Here is a 15,902-nt window from a genome sequence, read left to right on the forward strand (position 1 = left end):
ATATTTGGCTGTATTATGTTTTAAAATTTTCAATTTCCAGTGTTTCATTGACAGTATATGGAAATAATATTGATTTTTGTATTGATCTTACAACTTGCAACATTGCTAAATTACCTGTTTTTTTGTTTTTTGTTTTGCAGAGTCTCGCTCTGTTGGAGTGCAGTGGCACGATCTTGGTTCACTGCAACCTCCGCCTCTTGGGTTCAGGCAATTCCCCTGCCTCAGCCTCCCGATTAGCTGGACTGCAGGCATGAGCCACCACGTCCGGCTAATTTTTTGTATTTTAGTAGAGACGAGGTTTCACCATGTTGGCCAGGATGGTCTCAATCTCCTGACCTCGTGATCCACCCACCTCGGCCTCCCAAAATACTGGTATTACAGGCATGAGCCACCGCGCTTTGGCCTGTAAGAGCCTTTCTTGTGGTTTCTGAGAGAAGGGGTGGGCAGGACAGGAAAAGCAGTTTTAGGACTGGCTAGTTTCAGGATTGGTCAATATCAGGCTCTGGGGTATAGGGGCTGTCCCTTTAGTCTAGTACCCGGCCCTGGGGTGATTAGGATAGTGACCGGCAGCCTGAAGTGGGAAAGCATGATAAAGGAGATGGTGGGGGATGTGCGCTCTGGATTGGTTGGTTTGCATTTGAAAAGCACACTCTCAGGCGAGTTCTGTATCCCTAAGAACTGGAACCTTGGGAGAGGTGGTCCCTCCAGTGGGGTCAGCAAGGCTCCAGATATCAAAGCATCAGAATTAAGAAAATCAAAGCCATGGTTAATACAGTGGCCAACAGAATATGAGAGAAGTGATGATGTGTCACTTCCAAGACTAGGTCATAAAGATACGGTGCCAATCAGTGTGTTCTCTCCCTTTCTCTGATCCCTTGTTCCAGGGAAAGGCAGCTTCCATGTTGCCAGGAGCTGAGACCTTTTGCCAACAGCTGTGTGAATGAGCTCTTTCTCATGTGGATCCTCTAGCCCCAGTGATGAGGCCACGGCCACATGTGTAAGTTATCTATTGCTGCGTAAAAGTTAACTCAAAGCTTTCAAATGACTGCAATCTCTTTTTTTTTTTTTTTTTTTTTGAGACGGAGTCTCGCTCTGTCGCCCAGGCTGGAGTGCGGTGGCCGGATCTCAGCTCACTGCAAGCTCCGCTTCCCGGGTTCACGCCATTCTCCTGCCTCAGCCTCCGAGTAGCTGGGACTACAGGCGCCCGCCACCTCGCCCGGCTAGTTTTTTGTATTTTTTTAGTAGAGACGGGGTTTCACAGTGTTAGCCAGGATGGTCTCGATCTCCTGACCTCGTGATCCGCCCGCCTCGGCCTCCCAAAGTGCTGGGATTACAGGCTTGAGCCACCGCGCCCGGCCGATGACTGCAATCTCTTAAGAGACCCTGGGCCAGATGCGGTGGCTCATGCCTGTAATCCCAGTACTTGGGAGGCTGAGGCAGATGGATCACCTGAGGTCAGGAGTTCGAGACCAGCCTGGCCAACATTGTGAAACCCTGTCTCTACTAAAAATACAAAAAATGAGCTGGTGTGGTGGCGCACACCTGTAATCCCAGCTACTCAGGAGGCTGAAGTGGGAAAATCACTTGAACTCGGGAGGTGGAGGTTGCAGTGAGCCAAGTTTGCACCACTGCACTCCAGCTTGAGCAACAAGAGGGAGACTCCATCTCAAAGAAAACAAAACGAAACAAAAATAAGACCCTGAGCGGAAACCTCCCAGCTAAAGCACTCCCATATTCTTGACTTACAGAAACCAGAGAGATAATAAATATTTGTTGGTTTAAGCTACTACACTTTGAGGTAACTTTTTTTTTTTTTTGAGACGGAGTCTTGCTCTGCCACCCAGGCTGGAGTGCAGTGGCCGGATCTCAGCTCACTGCAAGCTCCGCCTCCCGGGTTTACGCCATTCTCCTGCCTCAGCCTCCCGAGTAGCTGGGACTACAGGCGCCCGCCTCGTCGCCCGGCTAGTTTTTTGTATTTTTAAGTAGAGACAGGGTTTCACCGTATTAGCCAGGATGGTCTCGATCTCCTGACCTCGTGATCCACCCGTCTCGGCCTCCCAAAGTGCTGGGATTACAGGCTTGAGCCACCACGCCCGGCCCTGAGGTAACTTTTATGCAGCGATAGATAATATACATGATACTAGCCTCATTTTATGGATGAAGGCAAAATTCAGAGGGCAAGATGACCAGGTCAAGGTCACAGAATGAACAAGTGACAGAAATGACTTGCCCTCAGAGAGGAGCCTTGCCCGTGGTATTTTCTCAACAAATATTTGTTGAATTGGCCCATCTTTTTTCTGCTATCATTAACTAAAAATTGAAGCACAATGGCGATTAGTTAAAATCAACGTAGCCGGGCATGGTGGCTCACGCCTATAATTCCAAGCACTTTGGGAGGCCGAGGCGGGCCGGTCACAAGGTCAGGAGATCGAGACCATCCTGGCCAGCATGGTGAAACCCCGTCTCTACTAAAAATACAAAAATTAGCAGGCATAGTGGCACACACCTGTGGTCCTAGCTACTCAGGAGGCTGAGGCAGGAGAATCACTTGAACCAGGAAGTTGGAGGTTGAAGTAAGCCAAAATCATGCCACTGTATTCCAGCCTGGAGATAGAGCAAGACTCCGTCTCAAACACACACACACACACACACACACACACACACACACCCACCCAACATGAATTAACATAGTAACAGCCTGCATACCTGTTATTGGGCCAGGGACACCTGTTCTCCATTAGGTGCCTTGCTGACCCAGGGAAAGGCAAAGTCCTGTGTATGTGAACATCTGTCCTCCTTGTTGCCTCAAATCCAAATCTTCTTTCAGGGGATTCCCAGGACAGATAAGAAACAGGATCATTATCAGTCTGGGTCCAATCGGCAAAGAAAAAAACCACATAATAATTTGAACAGGGAGGAAATTTTTTTTTTTTTTTTTTTTTGAGACAGAGTCTCAACTCTGTCACCCAGCTGGAGTGCAGTGGTGTGATCTTGGCTCACTGCAACCTCTGCCTCCTGGGTTCAAGTGATTCTCCTGCCTCAACCTCCCGAGTAGCTGGGACTACAGGTGCACACCACCATGCCTGGCTAATTTTTGTATTTTTAGTAAAGATGGGGTTTCTTTCTTTTTTCCTTTTTGAGATAGAGTCTCACTCTTTCGACCAGGCTGGAGTGCAGTGGCGTGATCTCGGCTCAGTGCACCCTCCTCCTCCCAGGTTCAAGCAATTCTCCCTGCCTCAGCCTCCAGAGTTGCTGGGATTACAGGTGCCTGCCACAACATCTGGCTAATTTTTGTATTTTTTAGTAGAGATGGGGTTTTGCCACGTTGGCCAGACTAGTCTTAAACTTCTGATCTCAGGTGATCCACCCGCCTTGGCCTCCCAAAGTGCTGAGATTACAGGTGTGAGCCACTGCGCCTGGCTGAACAGGGAACATTTAGTATAAAATTAACTACAGGTGATTGGAGTAAAGAGTAATTGGCGGCCAGGCGCGGTGGCTCACGCCTGTAATCCCAGCACTCTGGGAAGCCGAGGTGGGTGGATCACGAGGTCAGGAGATCGAGACCATCCTGGCTAACATGGTGAACCCCCCCCCCCCCAGCTCTACTAAAAATATACAAAATTAGCCGGGCATGGTGGCGGGCGCCTGTAGTGCCAGCTGAGAGAGGCTGAGGCAGGAGAAAGCGTGAACCTGGGAGGCAGAGGTTGCAGTGAGCCGAGATTGTGCCACTGCACTCCAGCCTGCGCGACAGAGCGAGATTCCATCTCAAAAAAAAAAAAAAAGAGAGAAAAAGAAAGAAAAGGCTACCCTCACATCTGGGCTTGTGGTTGGGGGGTGCTGGGGAAGACCTTGAGAAGAGTCGTGTGTACTTTGGGAGCATCGAGGCAGCTTGGCCAGCTGGGTACACTGACCCTCTGCAGACTTTGGGGAGTCAGCTCCTCAGCTGGTGGGGTTGAGGCCTCGGGAGAATTAGCTTATAATCCTTACCTTTTGCAGAGCCCTCCATCCAATCTGCGCTACTTTCTGTGGGACTCCCAGATGCATATAACGTATATCATCACCTTGATGAGAAGACGGGGAGACATCTGGGAAGTGAGTGGGCGGGTCAGAATTCTGGTCTTTGCCCTTTTAGGCTGAGGGAGTGAGGGCCCGGGAGGGGCTGCCCTTCTTGTCCTCTGGAGGGATGAGGCCTCTCCTGGGCCCTGTTGACCTCCCTTTCTCTGGCCCTGCAGAAAAACATGGAGGGCTTCCTCAGTGCACTGCTGGGTTTGATACCATCACTCAGATCATTGAGGTGATGGGGACTGCGCTGGCTAAGGGCAGCTATGTCCTGATCCCTAGAGATGGGCTTTTGAAGTGACGAAGCAGCCTGTATCACAGGGTCTCCCATAGACAGGCCCCAGGGGCCTCTGAATGGGGGAGGTGCTGAAACCATGGCTCCTAGAGCATAGCAGGTGGAGATCTTTGAGACCAGGCCTGCCCTGAAAGAGGGTTAGGGGTGGGAACCTGAAGAGGTGTCAGCAGGATGAGGGAAGCCAGGGGCGGAGTCAACAACAAGGCTGCCTCGAAGGACTGGAGTCTGTGGAGCCCCACCAAGAGCAGTCTGGCAACGGACTGGCCCCTTTGTCCATTAGGAGATTGAGGCCGGGCGTGGTGGCTCAAGCCTGTAATCCCAGCACTCTGGGAGGCCGAGCCAGGCAGATCACGAGGTCAGGAGATCGAGACCATCCTGGCTAACATGGTGAAACCCCGTCTCTACTAAAAATACAAAAAACTAGCCGGGCGAGGTGGCGGGCGCCTGTAGTCCCAGCTACTTGGGAGGCTGAGGCAGGAGAATGGCGTGAACCCGGGAGGCGGAGCTTGCAGTGAGCTGAGATCCGGCCACTGCACTCCAGCCTGGGCGACAGAGCGAGACTCCGTCTCAAAAAAAAAAAAGGAGATTGACTGGCTCCTTTGTCAATTAGGAGATTGACTGGCCCCTTTGTCCAGTTCCTACCTGCTTCATGGGGGTCCCTGGACTCAGCTGTTCAGGCCAGATAGGGTGACCAGTCCCTCTGTCTGATGGAGCATATATCTCAGCCCTACTCCAGCAGGAGGCAGATTAAACTCTGGCAGTGAGTATGGTGCAGGGAGGGAGCGGGCCTCACACCCCTTCCTCCTAGACCATCTTGTCCCTGTGATCTCACTTCCATACATGTGACTGAGGCCATGCCCCGCATGGCATGCCTGGAGGACAGCCCCCCTTGAGTGGAGGGGCCCCATTCTGTCTCCAGCAGCAAGGTCCTGCCTCAGGGCAGCAGATGGGTCATGGCGTGCCACCCACGTCTCTTTGACTTCAGGTCCCCTTTCTCTGCCCTGATGTGGCACCCTTGAGTGGTTTCCCAGGGCCCTGTGGCTGGTGCCTGATGCAGGGTGAGTTGAGAGCACTTTGGGGACCCAGGACAAGGATGTCCTCCTTCCACGGCTACTCTGGTCTCAGCTCAGGTCCAGGGTGATGTGCTGCCTTTCACAGGGTGAAGCTCTAAGGAAGGTGTGCTTTTTTCTTCTCTTCTCTTCCCCAGACAGAAGGGGACAAGCCACCTGCTATGGTTTGCATATGGTGTTCCCTACAAAAGCCACGTTGAAGCCTAATCACCAAGACGACATACTGGAAAGGGGGCCTCTGAGAGGGGATTGGGTCATGAGGGTTCCTTCTTCACAAATGGCTTGGGGCCCTTATAAAAAGAGCTTGTGGCCGGGCACGGTGGCTCATGCCTGTAATCCCAGCACTTTGGGAGGCTGAGGTGGGTGGATCATGAGGTCAAGAGATCGAGACCAGCCTGGCCAACATGGTGAAACCCTGTCTCTACTAAAAATACAAAAATTAGCTAGGCATGGTGGCGCACGCCTGTAGTCCCAGCTACTTGGGAGGTTGAGGCAGGAGAATCGCCTGAGGCTGTAGTCCCAGCTACTCGGGAGGCTGAGGTAGGTGGAGGTTGCATTGAGCCAAGATAGCGTCACTGCACTCCAGCCTGGTGACAGAGTGAGACTCCGTCTCAAAATAAATAAATAAATAAATAAATAAATAAATAAAAGGAGTTTGTGGGAGTGGGTTCGCTGTCTTCTGCTCTTCCACCATGTAAGGATGCAAGAAGAAGGCCCTCCCCAGGTGCCCATACCTTGATTTTGGATTTCCCAGCCTCCAGAATTGTGAGACCTAAATTTCAGTATCAGGTATTCTGTTACAGCAGCACAAGACAGAGTAAGATACCACCCCAGCACTGAGGGGCCCGGAGGTGAGAAGGTGCTGGCCCTTCAGCTGTCCCTCCCTCTGCCTTCACAAGCATTACCAGGACCTGAAGCTGAACCACTGTGGGACAGAGGGTTGCAGTCAAGTCCTATAGACCTGGGTTCAAACCAACTTCAGACAGTGAAATCCTCAATCTCCAAGAGAGGACAAACATTTCAGGTTAAAAAAACAAAAAAGCAGGTATCAATTCATATCTCCTAGGATGCTGTTAGAAAAAAGAACACAGATAATGCCAAGCGTTGGTCAGAATGTGGAGAAATTGCTGGTGGGAATGTAAAATGATGCAGCTGCTGTGGTGTGGGCGGCAAGCCACTCCGGTGCCAAGGCAAGAGACCGAGGGCACGAGCTGCTCCAGTGTAATAAAATATATAAAATAAGAATAGTTGGCCGGGCGCGGTGGCTCAAGCCTGTAATCCCAGCACTTTGGGAGGCCGAGACGGGCGGATCATGAGGTCAGGAGATCGAGACCATCCTGGCTAACCTGGTGAAACCCCGCCTCTACTAAAAAATACAAAAAACTAGCCGGGCGAGGTGGCGGGCGCCTGTAGTCCCAGCTACTCGGGAGGCTGAGGCAGGAGAATGGCGTAAACCCGGAAGGCGGAGCTTGCAGTGAGCTGAGATCTGGCCACTGCACTCCAGCCTGGGCGACAGAGCGAGACTCTGTCTCAAAAAAAAAAAAAAAAAAAGAATAGTTATACTAGATATAGATAATAGATATGATTATATATGAATATCATTAATCATTAATTTGTAGCAATTACTCTTTATTCCAATATTATAATAATCCTTTCTCTACAATCACAACCTAGGAAAAACCAGGCCATACAGAGATAGGGGCTGAGGAGAGAGAGTGAGAAGTGACCAGAAGACAAGAGTGTGAGCCTTCTGTTATGCCTGGGCAGGGCCACCCGAAGGCTCCTTGGTCTAGCGGTAATGCCAGCGTCTGGGAAGACGCCTGTTGCCAAGTGGACCGTGGTCTAGTGGTAGCGTCAGTGCCAAGGAAAACCACCTGCTACTTAGCAGATGGGGAAGGGGAGTCTCCCTTTCCCCAGAGGAGTTTAGAGAACACTCCACTCCTCCACCTCTTGTGGAGGGCCTGACCTCAGTCGGGCCGCCCTGCAGTTATCCGGAGGCCTAACCTCCCTGTGATGCTGTGCTTCAGTGGTCACGCTCCTAGGCTGCTTTCATGTTCCATCCTGTACACCTGGCTCTGCCTTCTAGCTAGCAGTAGCAAAATTAGTGAAAGTACTAAAAACCTCTGATATGAAAAAATAACAGCATAGGCTGTGTCCTCTCTCTGTCTGTCTCTCCACCTTGGCTGCCAAACAGGGAAGGGCCCCCTGTCCAGTGGACACGTGACTCATGTGGCCTTGTCAATCACTGGAGATGACTCACACTCCTCACCCTGCCCCTTTTGCCTTGTATCCAATAAATATCAGCGCAGCCTGGCATTCAGGCCACTACCGGTCCTCGCATCTTGGTGGTAGTGGTCCCCTAGGCCCAGCTGCCTTTTCTTCTATCTCTTTGTCTTGTGTCTTTATTCCTACAATCTCTTGTCTCTGCACACGGGGAGAAAAACCCACCGATACTGTGGGGCTGGACCCTACACTGTGGAAGGCAGTTTGGCAGTTCCTCAAAAAGTGAACCTTAAAAATTACCATCTGACCCAGCAATTCCACTCCTATACATGTACTTGAAGGAACTGAAACAAGGACTTTGAACAAATGCTTGTATCCAAATGTTCATAGCTGCATTATTCACAACAAACCATTGTGAATAGTTTCCTTAAAAATTAAAAAACAGGAGGAGGCTGGGTGGAGTGGCTCATACTTGTAATCCCAGCACTTTGGGAGGCCAAGGCGGGCAGATTGCTTGAGCTCAGGTATTCAAGCCTAGCCTGGACAACATGATGAGACCCCCGTTTCTACAAAAAGTACTAAAATTAGCCAGGCGTGGTGGCTTGCTCCTGTAGTCCCAGTTGCTAAGGAGGCTGAGGTGGGAGGACCACTTGAGCCTGGGAGGTCTAGGCTGCAGCAAGCTGAGACTGCACCACTGCATTCCAGCCTAGGTGACAGAGTGAGCCTTTGTCTCTAAAACAAACAAACAAACAACAACAACAGCAAAACAGTTAAATACATGTATTTGTAAAAACCTGTTTGGACCAAGCAAAATGTCTCCTGGTCAAACTCAGCTTCTGCTATGAAATTTTTTGCCACAGGGACTGGGGTCAAACAAGGGGTGGGGATCTGGGATTCAAAGGCCACACAGATGGAAAAGAACTGGCTGAGGGTGGAAGAAGGGGACCCCCTGAACCAGCGCTGGCCCAAGCCCCTTAGCCCAGTCCACTCCTCTCTGTCCCCACTCTCCCTGCCTCAGTCCAGTCCTCCTGCTCATGCCTGCCATGGCCACCTCCATCCCCCACCTGGTCTGGGTGGTGTCCTTGCTCAGGTCTAGATCTGACTGCCTGTCTCTCCTGCTCTCACGTCCTTCAGCAGCACCCCATCGCCTCAGCGTCAGCCTAGCCATTGAAACTCTTCCCCGCTGACGCCAGCCTGTGTTCCAGCTTCACAGTTCTGCCCTTCCTGAGCCTCAGTTCCTTTGTCACACGTTGTAACCATTTTAACTTTTTTAACTTTATTTTTTTGAGACAGTCTCTCGCTTTGTCACTGAGGCTGGAGTGCAGTGGTGTGATCTCAACCTCCACCTCCCGGGTTCAAGTGATTCTTGTGCCTCAGCCTCCCAAGTAGCTGGCATTACAGGTGCCCCTCACCACGCCCGGCTAACTTTTGTATTAGACACACCAGGCTGGTGTCTAACTCCCAACCTCAAGTGATCCGCCCACCTAGGCCTCCCAAAGTGCTGGGATTACAGGCATGAGCCACCGTGCCCACCTGTAACTTTTTAATACTTTCCCTGTGGCAAGCAGTAAATGTTATCCCAAGTTTTCTCAACAACCCTGTGAGGTAGCGAGCAGTGACTCCATTTATTTATTTGTTTTTGTTTTTGAGACAGGGTCTCACTCTGTCACCCAGGCTGGAGTGCAGTGGTGCAATCATAGCTCACTACAGCCTCGACCTCTTGGGCTCATGCAATCCTCCTGCCTCAGCCTCCTGAGTAACTGGGACTACAAGCAGGAGCTACTGCACCTGGCGGGCTGCATTTACGAGATAGAGAAACGGAGTCTCACACAGGCTAGGAGGCACTCAGAGGCCCATGCTCTTTTGCCGTGTGGTGGCTCCTCTCTGTCTTTGGTCCTGGGCTCTGTGCCTTGGCTCCTGTATGAGTCTATGCCTGTTGGTCCCCAGCGGCAGGCTGGTCACATCCAAGGACAGCAAATCCTGTAGCTCCTCCCTCCTGCCCTCGCAGCTGCAGGGGTGGACTTGTGGCCTCACCACCCAGGCACGGCCTACCAAGACCTTGGCTTCATGCTGCCTCTTCTCACCCCTTGAATGAGAGAGACACCAGCTCCAGAGGGAATTTTTCTGGCACCAGAACTGCTAGGGGCTAAGGGACTAAGGGACTACAAATCGTTGCAAATACTCCTTGATCAGGAGGCCCAAGCCAGGGCTCCTCATGAAGGGTTCTCTCCACCAAAGCTGACTGGCTTCCTGCCCCTCTGTCTCCTGGCTCCCTTCCCTGGCCCTGCACACGGCATCCCCTCAGCCTTGTTGAGGTTTGGGGCTCCCTCCACCCCACGGGAGCCCAGCTCTCCCTAGCGGACCTGTGCCATCCTGTGACTTGAGTTTGGGCTGGGAAGACATACTAGGGTGCGTTGTTGTGAGTGGGCTCTGCGGGGTCAGGAGAGATGGCCGGCCTCCGAAGGCCAGCTCTGCATACCTCTCTCCTGCTTCTGGCTGTTCCTTTTGGGGCCTGACTTGTTAAAGGAGATTATTGTAGTGATTGGCAGGGGCTCCCTGGAGAACCCTGTGGCCAGGCAAGCTGCTCCAAGCTGCCAACAGCATCAGTATCATGGCCAGTGAAATGGACTGTGAGCTCCTGGTCTCCCTCTTGGGAATGGGAAGGGGCAGAGACTGAGGGAGGAGGAAACGGCCTGCTCAGGATCACAGCAGCTGCCTCTGTTGGTGCTAAGCCGGGGGATCTCCTGGGTCCCAGGTGCCTGGAGAGCACAGGCTGACTCCCCCTGTCCCACTCGGCACCTTGTGGTCCCAGCTGTTTGCCTTCCTCCACAAGGGCCGGTTCGTTGAGCCCTGTCTGCCCACCCATCTCCAGCCCAGACCTCAGGATTTCTGGCCTCTCCCGTTGGACCTCATCCCCACCAGCCCTCCCTGGAAGAGCCAGCCTGGTTCTCAGATGTGGAGAGGAGGGTGGCGGTGAGTTGATCCTGGGAAGAAGAGGGCAGTGGGGGGTGTGCCCCGAGGGGCTGGGCCACTCCAGGTAGGCCCCTCAGCCTTGGCTGCAGAACCCCCAAGCTGTCGCCCTTCCACTCCCCCAGGAGTGGCTGAAGAGGCTAAGTTATCAGCTGTCTGTGGCCCCAGGTCCCCTGCTGTATTCCCAGGGCCCTAGGGGATGAAGGAGGGGATAGCGGCACAGGAGGGCTTCTGGGAGAGGCCTGGGGTGCCCCGCCCAATGCCACCCCTCTAGGAGACAAGATATCCCTGGTGGGGTGGGAGGAGAGGCCTGAAGCGGGGAGCTGGAAGGAAGCAGCGACACTGCGGGGACTCGAACCCCGGCCCAGCTGTGCTGGACGTGCCCCCACCAGTGCCTTTTGCTTTTTCCTGCTCACTCTTTCACAGATCAGAAGGTGAAAAGCAAAACCTGAGTGCGGCCATGGGCCGCACTCAGTAAAAGAAACACCTGCGGCGGCTCCGCGCCTCCCTCCCTCCCTCCCAGGCTCACCTCCTGCCTTCCTTACTCCCCTTGCAGAGGCACAGCCAGGGGACAGGGTCCCCCAGCTTCACATCTACATCTCCCAGCATGCCACATGTGTATCCTGACTCAGAAGCATGAAGTCAGACCAGCAAACAACACGAGACACAGTCCTGCATGCTCTGGGACAGTGTACGCAGACACAAGCTTCTGTGTGTGTATAGAAATTTTCAGAAAGAGTCTAGGAAACTTGAGAGGACATCTCTGTGTAGTAGGGTGGGATAGGTCAGGGGACAGGGATTTTACTTGCATTCTGTACCCATGGCTTGAATTTTTGACTCTGTGCAGATCACTTTTATAATTAAAGACACAAATCTTTTCATCTGAACAGGAAATCTAAGACCTGGGGACACTTAAGGCACCCTGGCCTAGTGGAAATGGTTCTCTGGGTCTGCTGGGCCCCAAGCACCTGAGGTCACGCAGACACCTGCCTGCCTCACTTTCCATTCTCTGATCTGTCAACCACCGTCAGCTGTGGATTCCTTCCTGGGAGCTGGCATCACTCGAAATGAAGTCGGAAGCAAAGTGCCCCACCAGCCTCTCTCCTGTCACTTGACTCTAACCTGGAGTCCAAGTTCTGGGGAGGACGGGTCCAAGTCACCAGGGCCCCAGGACCCAGAGGTACACGAAGCCCACGTGGACCCTCAGCAGGTACTTGTCCCAGGCCACCCTCAGGATCCGCGGTCCACAGCACCACTGCTCTTGTCCCAGGCTCTGCCTCCCCTGGGCCCACGGCGGGTCCATGGGAGCCTCCCATGAGCTCTGCTGTCCTCGTTTGAGTGTCCTGTCCTGGCTGCCATGGAGGGAGGGCCCCTGGAGCCCCTCCTGCCAGTGCTGAGGAGCTCAGAAGCCCTCCCCAGCGGGGTCCAGATGAGAAGCAGAGGCTCAGAGAGGGCTGTAACCTGCTCAGGGACACACAGGAGGTCAGGCCAGGTTGAGAGCTGGGTGCCTTCTACTCATCCTGATGAATCTGAGCAGAATCACCCCCCCACTTATCCACAACTTCTCTTTCACACAGACACACACACACACAACACACACCCCAAAGTCTGAGGACTACCAGGTGGGCTACGAGCCAGGCCTGCAGGCCTCAGACCTCTCAAAGGGGTGGGGAACCTGCTGGGCCAACTGCCTTTTCCCCCTCCCCCACTTCGCTCATGCCCCATCCCTCCTCACACGTCCATCTCCCCTCACAGCCCCGCTTCAACTTCAGCCCCCAAACACACCGCGGTGCGGGCACTTACTTACTGCAGCAGCAGAGAGGAAACGTTCACGGCCATCTAAGTCCCAACCTGCCGATGAAGCAACAAAGCTCTGGCCTAAGAAGGCCTCAGAAATGGGGACAGTCAAAACACACTCTGTAAGATGAGCAAAGAATTAATTCAGCGTGTTAGCAACAGGACCCTCGGGTGTGTGCTGTGGGACGAGCGAGCTACGTGGGGAAACGTGCCACCGGCTTCCAGGAACCACTGCACTCAAAGAGCAGAAGTAAAAACAGTGGTGTTGGCACGGCCAAGGGGAAACAGCAGCCCTAGAGCCATCTGGGGCGCAGGGCAGTGAGGAGAGCCAAGTGACTGGCCTTTCCCTCTGGCTGGTGGGGCTGCAAACCAAAAGCTGCCTTGAGGTATAGAAGGGGATTTGCCCAAAGATATTTGTGATTGTACAATTTGTAACCACAAAACTCTGGTGCCGGCCCACATGGCCCAGGTGGCAGTGACAACCTCTCAGCCTGGAATGCCCCCGAGGACCCCAACCAGAACAGGTGGATTATTTCAGCACAAGTAATTGTGTCCCCACACAGTAACTACCAATCACAACAGTGTAAAACAAACACACGTACAGAGACAGAAAGCAGAAAAGATATAAAAATCATTCCAAATTCAGCAGCTGAAAATAACCCCATAGATATTTGAGTCCAGTGCAAACAGGAAGACAGCGGAGTGGTGTGCACATGTGTGCACATCTTTAGGTCTGCACAGTCAACACCAGACACAGTGAAGCCCGAGCAGCAAGCAGTCCACAGCCGAGGGCCGTTAGTGTTGGGAAAACCAATGCATCCCTGTGCATCAAAACACATGGCGCAGACTGCTGAGCCAGCTCAGGGGAAGCGGAGAGACCCCAGGAACGACGGTGAGAATGCAACTCACTTGTTATTACACATGATATGGCAGATCTGGATTTGACCAACAAAATTGGGAGGAAGTGATCCAGATGTGGAATGTGACAGAGAATCCCTTCCCATTGCCATGGAACATTTATAAAAATAATTGTACGTTAATCAACGAAGAAAGGGAGCCACACATTTAAAAAAGAAGAAATTGTACAGGCCAATTCCTCAGATAACCATTCTAACTAGGGTCAAATTATACATCAGGATCAAAACCACAAACATATAGGAAATAAGATAAAGTCTTTTGTTTTTTTTTTGAGACGGAGTCTCACTCTGTCACCCAGGCTGGAATGTGGTGGCGCGACCTTGGCTTAATGCAACCTCCACCTCCCGGGTTCAAGCGATTCTTCTGCCTCAACCTCCCGAGTAGCTGGGACTACAGGCATGCGCCACCATGCCTGGCTAAATTTTTGTATTTTTAGTAGAGACAGGGTTTCACCATATTGGCCAGGCTGGCCTTGAACTCCTGACCTCGTGATCTACCCTCCTCGGCCTCCCAAAGTGCTGAGATTACAGGCTTGAGCCACCTGCTCATCTGATAAAGTATTTCTTTTTTTTTTTTTTTTTTTGAGACGGAGTCTTGCTCTGTCACCCAGGCTGGAGTGCAGTGGCCGGATCTCAGCTCACTGCAAGCTCCGCCTCCCGAGTTCACGCCATTCTCCTGCCTCAGCCTCCCGAGTAGCTGGGACTACAGGCGCCCGCCACCACGCCCGGCTAGTTTTTTGTATTTTTAGTAGAGACGGGGTTTCACCGTGTTAGCCAGGAGGGTCTCGATCTCCTGACCTCGTGATCCGCCCGTCTCGGCCTCCCAAAGTGCTGGGATTACAGGCTTGAGCCACCGCGCCCGGCCAAAGTATTTCTTAAATACAGATGGAAGGCCTTCATGTGCCCTGGGGATCACGTCCTGAATCCTCATGGTGGCCCCCAGGCCAGGAAGTTGGCCCTGTCCCTGCCAGCCCCAGCTTGCACCACTTCAGGCTCCAGCCAGTTCCTTCACAGCCCAGCAGCTTGCTCCTGCCCTCGCAGACAGGAATGCTGTCCTTCCAGCTTCTCCTACCCTTCAGGTTAGAGCCCAAAGGTCCCCACCCCTGGTTAGGGCTGTTTTCATTCTGGGGGGGCACTACACTCCTTGGTAACTGTCACCACGACTGCCCTTAACTGATGATTTGTGCATTGCCACCTGAGGCCTGTCCCCGCTGAGAACAGCAGCAGCGTGAAGGCAAGGCTGTCAGCTAATGCCTGTGTCTCTGGGGACCAGCTCAGGCTCTGGCCATGGGGGATGTTGATGGAGTGACTATAAAAAAAAAAAAAAAATCCAAACTCTGTGGAATGAGCAACAACTGTCCACTGTTTCCCTTTGCTGGGTACCCCACATGCCTGCTAGGCTCTCGCTGCCCACACAAAACCTTACATCTTCCTCGGATGGCATCAGTAACCTCCCTCACAGACATAGCACACCTCAGCAGTTGAGGAACCAGCGTGGCCACAGTGGGCTGAGGGCATAGTGGTGCTAGAGCAAGACTGCCTCACACCCTCGACTGCACAGCCACCCTTCACCTCCCCTCTTCCACTGCTAAAAGTACGCAAGCGTGATCAGAAGTGAACCAAATACACAATGCAAGCCTCTAGAAAAAGAGTAACACAACAAAATCCAAGGCATGCAGGAGGAAAGGATTAATGAAACAAAAGTAGAAATTAATAAATGAGGCCGGGCGCGGTGGCTCAAGCCTGTAATCCCAGCACTTTGGGAGGCCGAGACGGGCGGATCACGAGGTCAGGAGATCGAGACCATCCTGGCTAACACAGTGAAACCCCGTCTCTACTAAAAATACAAAAACTAGCCGGGTGAGGTGGCGGGCGCCTGTAGTCCCAGCTACTCGGGAGGCTGAGGCAGGAGAATGGCGTAAACCCGGGAGGCGGAGCTTGCAGTGAGCTGAGATCCGGCCACTGCACTCCAGTCCGGGCGACAGAGCGAGACTCCGCCTCAAAAAAAAAAAAAAAAAAAAAAAAAAAAAAAAAAAAAAAAAGAAATTAATAAATGATAAAATGAAAGCAGAACTGCTTACTCTATCTAAAGCTGCTTTTTCCAAAGGCCAATAAAATAGATTTCTTTTTTTTTTTTTTTTTTTTTTTTTTTTTTTTTTTTTTTTTTTTTTTTTGAGACGGAGTCTGCTCTGCCGCCCAGGCTGGAGTGCAGTGGCCGGCTCTCAGCTCACTGCAAGCTCCGCCTCCGGGTTCACGCCATTCTCCTGTCTCAGCTCCGAGTAGCTGGGACTACAGGCGCCCGCCTCGTCGCCCGGCTAGTTTTTGTATTTTTTAGTAGAGACGGGGTTTCGCCGTATTAGCCAGGATGGTCGATCTCATGCTCGTGATCCGCCCGTCTCGGCCTCCCAAAGTGTGGGATTACAGGCTTGAGCCACCGCGCCCGGCCAAAATAGATTTCTTGAAAGTCTTATAAAGACAAACTAGGAGGGCCGGGCGCGGTGGCTCAAGCCTGTAATCCCAGCACTTTGGGAGGCCGAGACGGGCGGATCACAAGGTCAGGATCGAGACAAT

At 52.5% G+C, this 15,902-nt stretch overlaps 1 long non-coding RNA gene across 1 annotated transcript; it reads right to left on the bottom strand.

Moving 5' to 3' along the window:
- Window positions 1–11,013: 11,013 nt before the first annotated feature.
- LOC117081415 lies at window positions 11,014–13,824 on the bottom strand. Its single transcript, XR_004436155.1, has 2 exons — window positions 12,421–13,824; window positions 11,014–12,078 (listed from the first exon to the last, which is right to left on the bottom strand). It is a non-coding gene; the product is annotated as an uncharacterized LOC117081415 (long non-coding RNA).
- Window positions 13,825–15,902: the final 2,078 nt, after the last annotated feature.

Source organism: Trachypithecus francoisi, unplaced genomic scaffold (genome assembly GCF_009764315.1).
Source record: "Trachypithecus francoisi isolate TF-2019V2 unplaced genomic scaffold, Tfra_2.0 Lachesis_group8, whole genome shotgun sequence".
NCBI lineage: Eukaryota > Metazoa > Chordata > Mammalia > Primates > Cercopithecidae > Trachypithecus > Trachypithecus francoisi.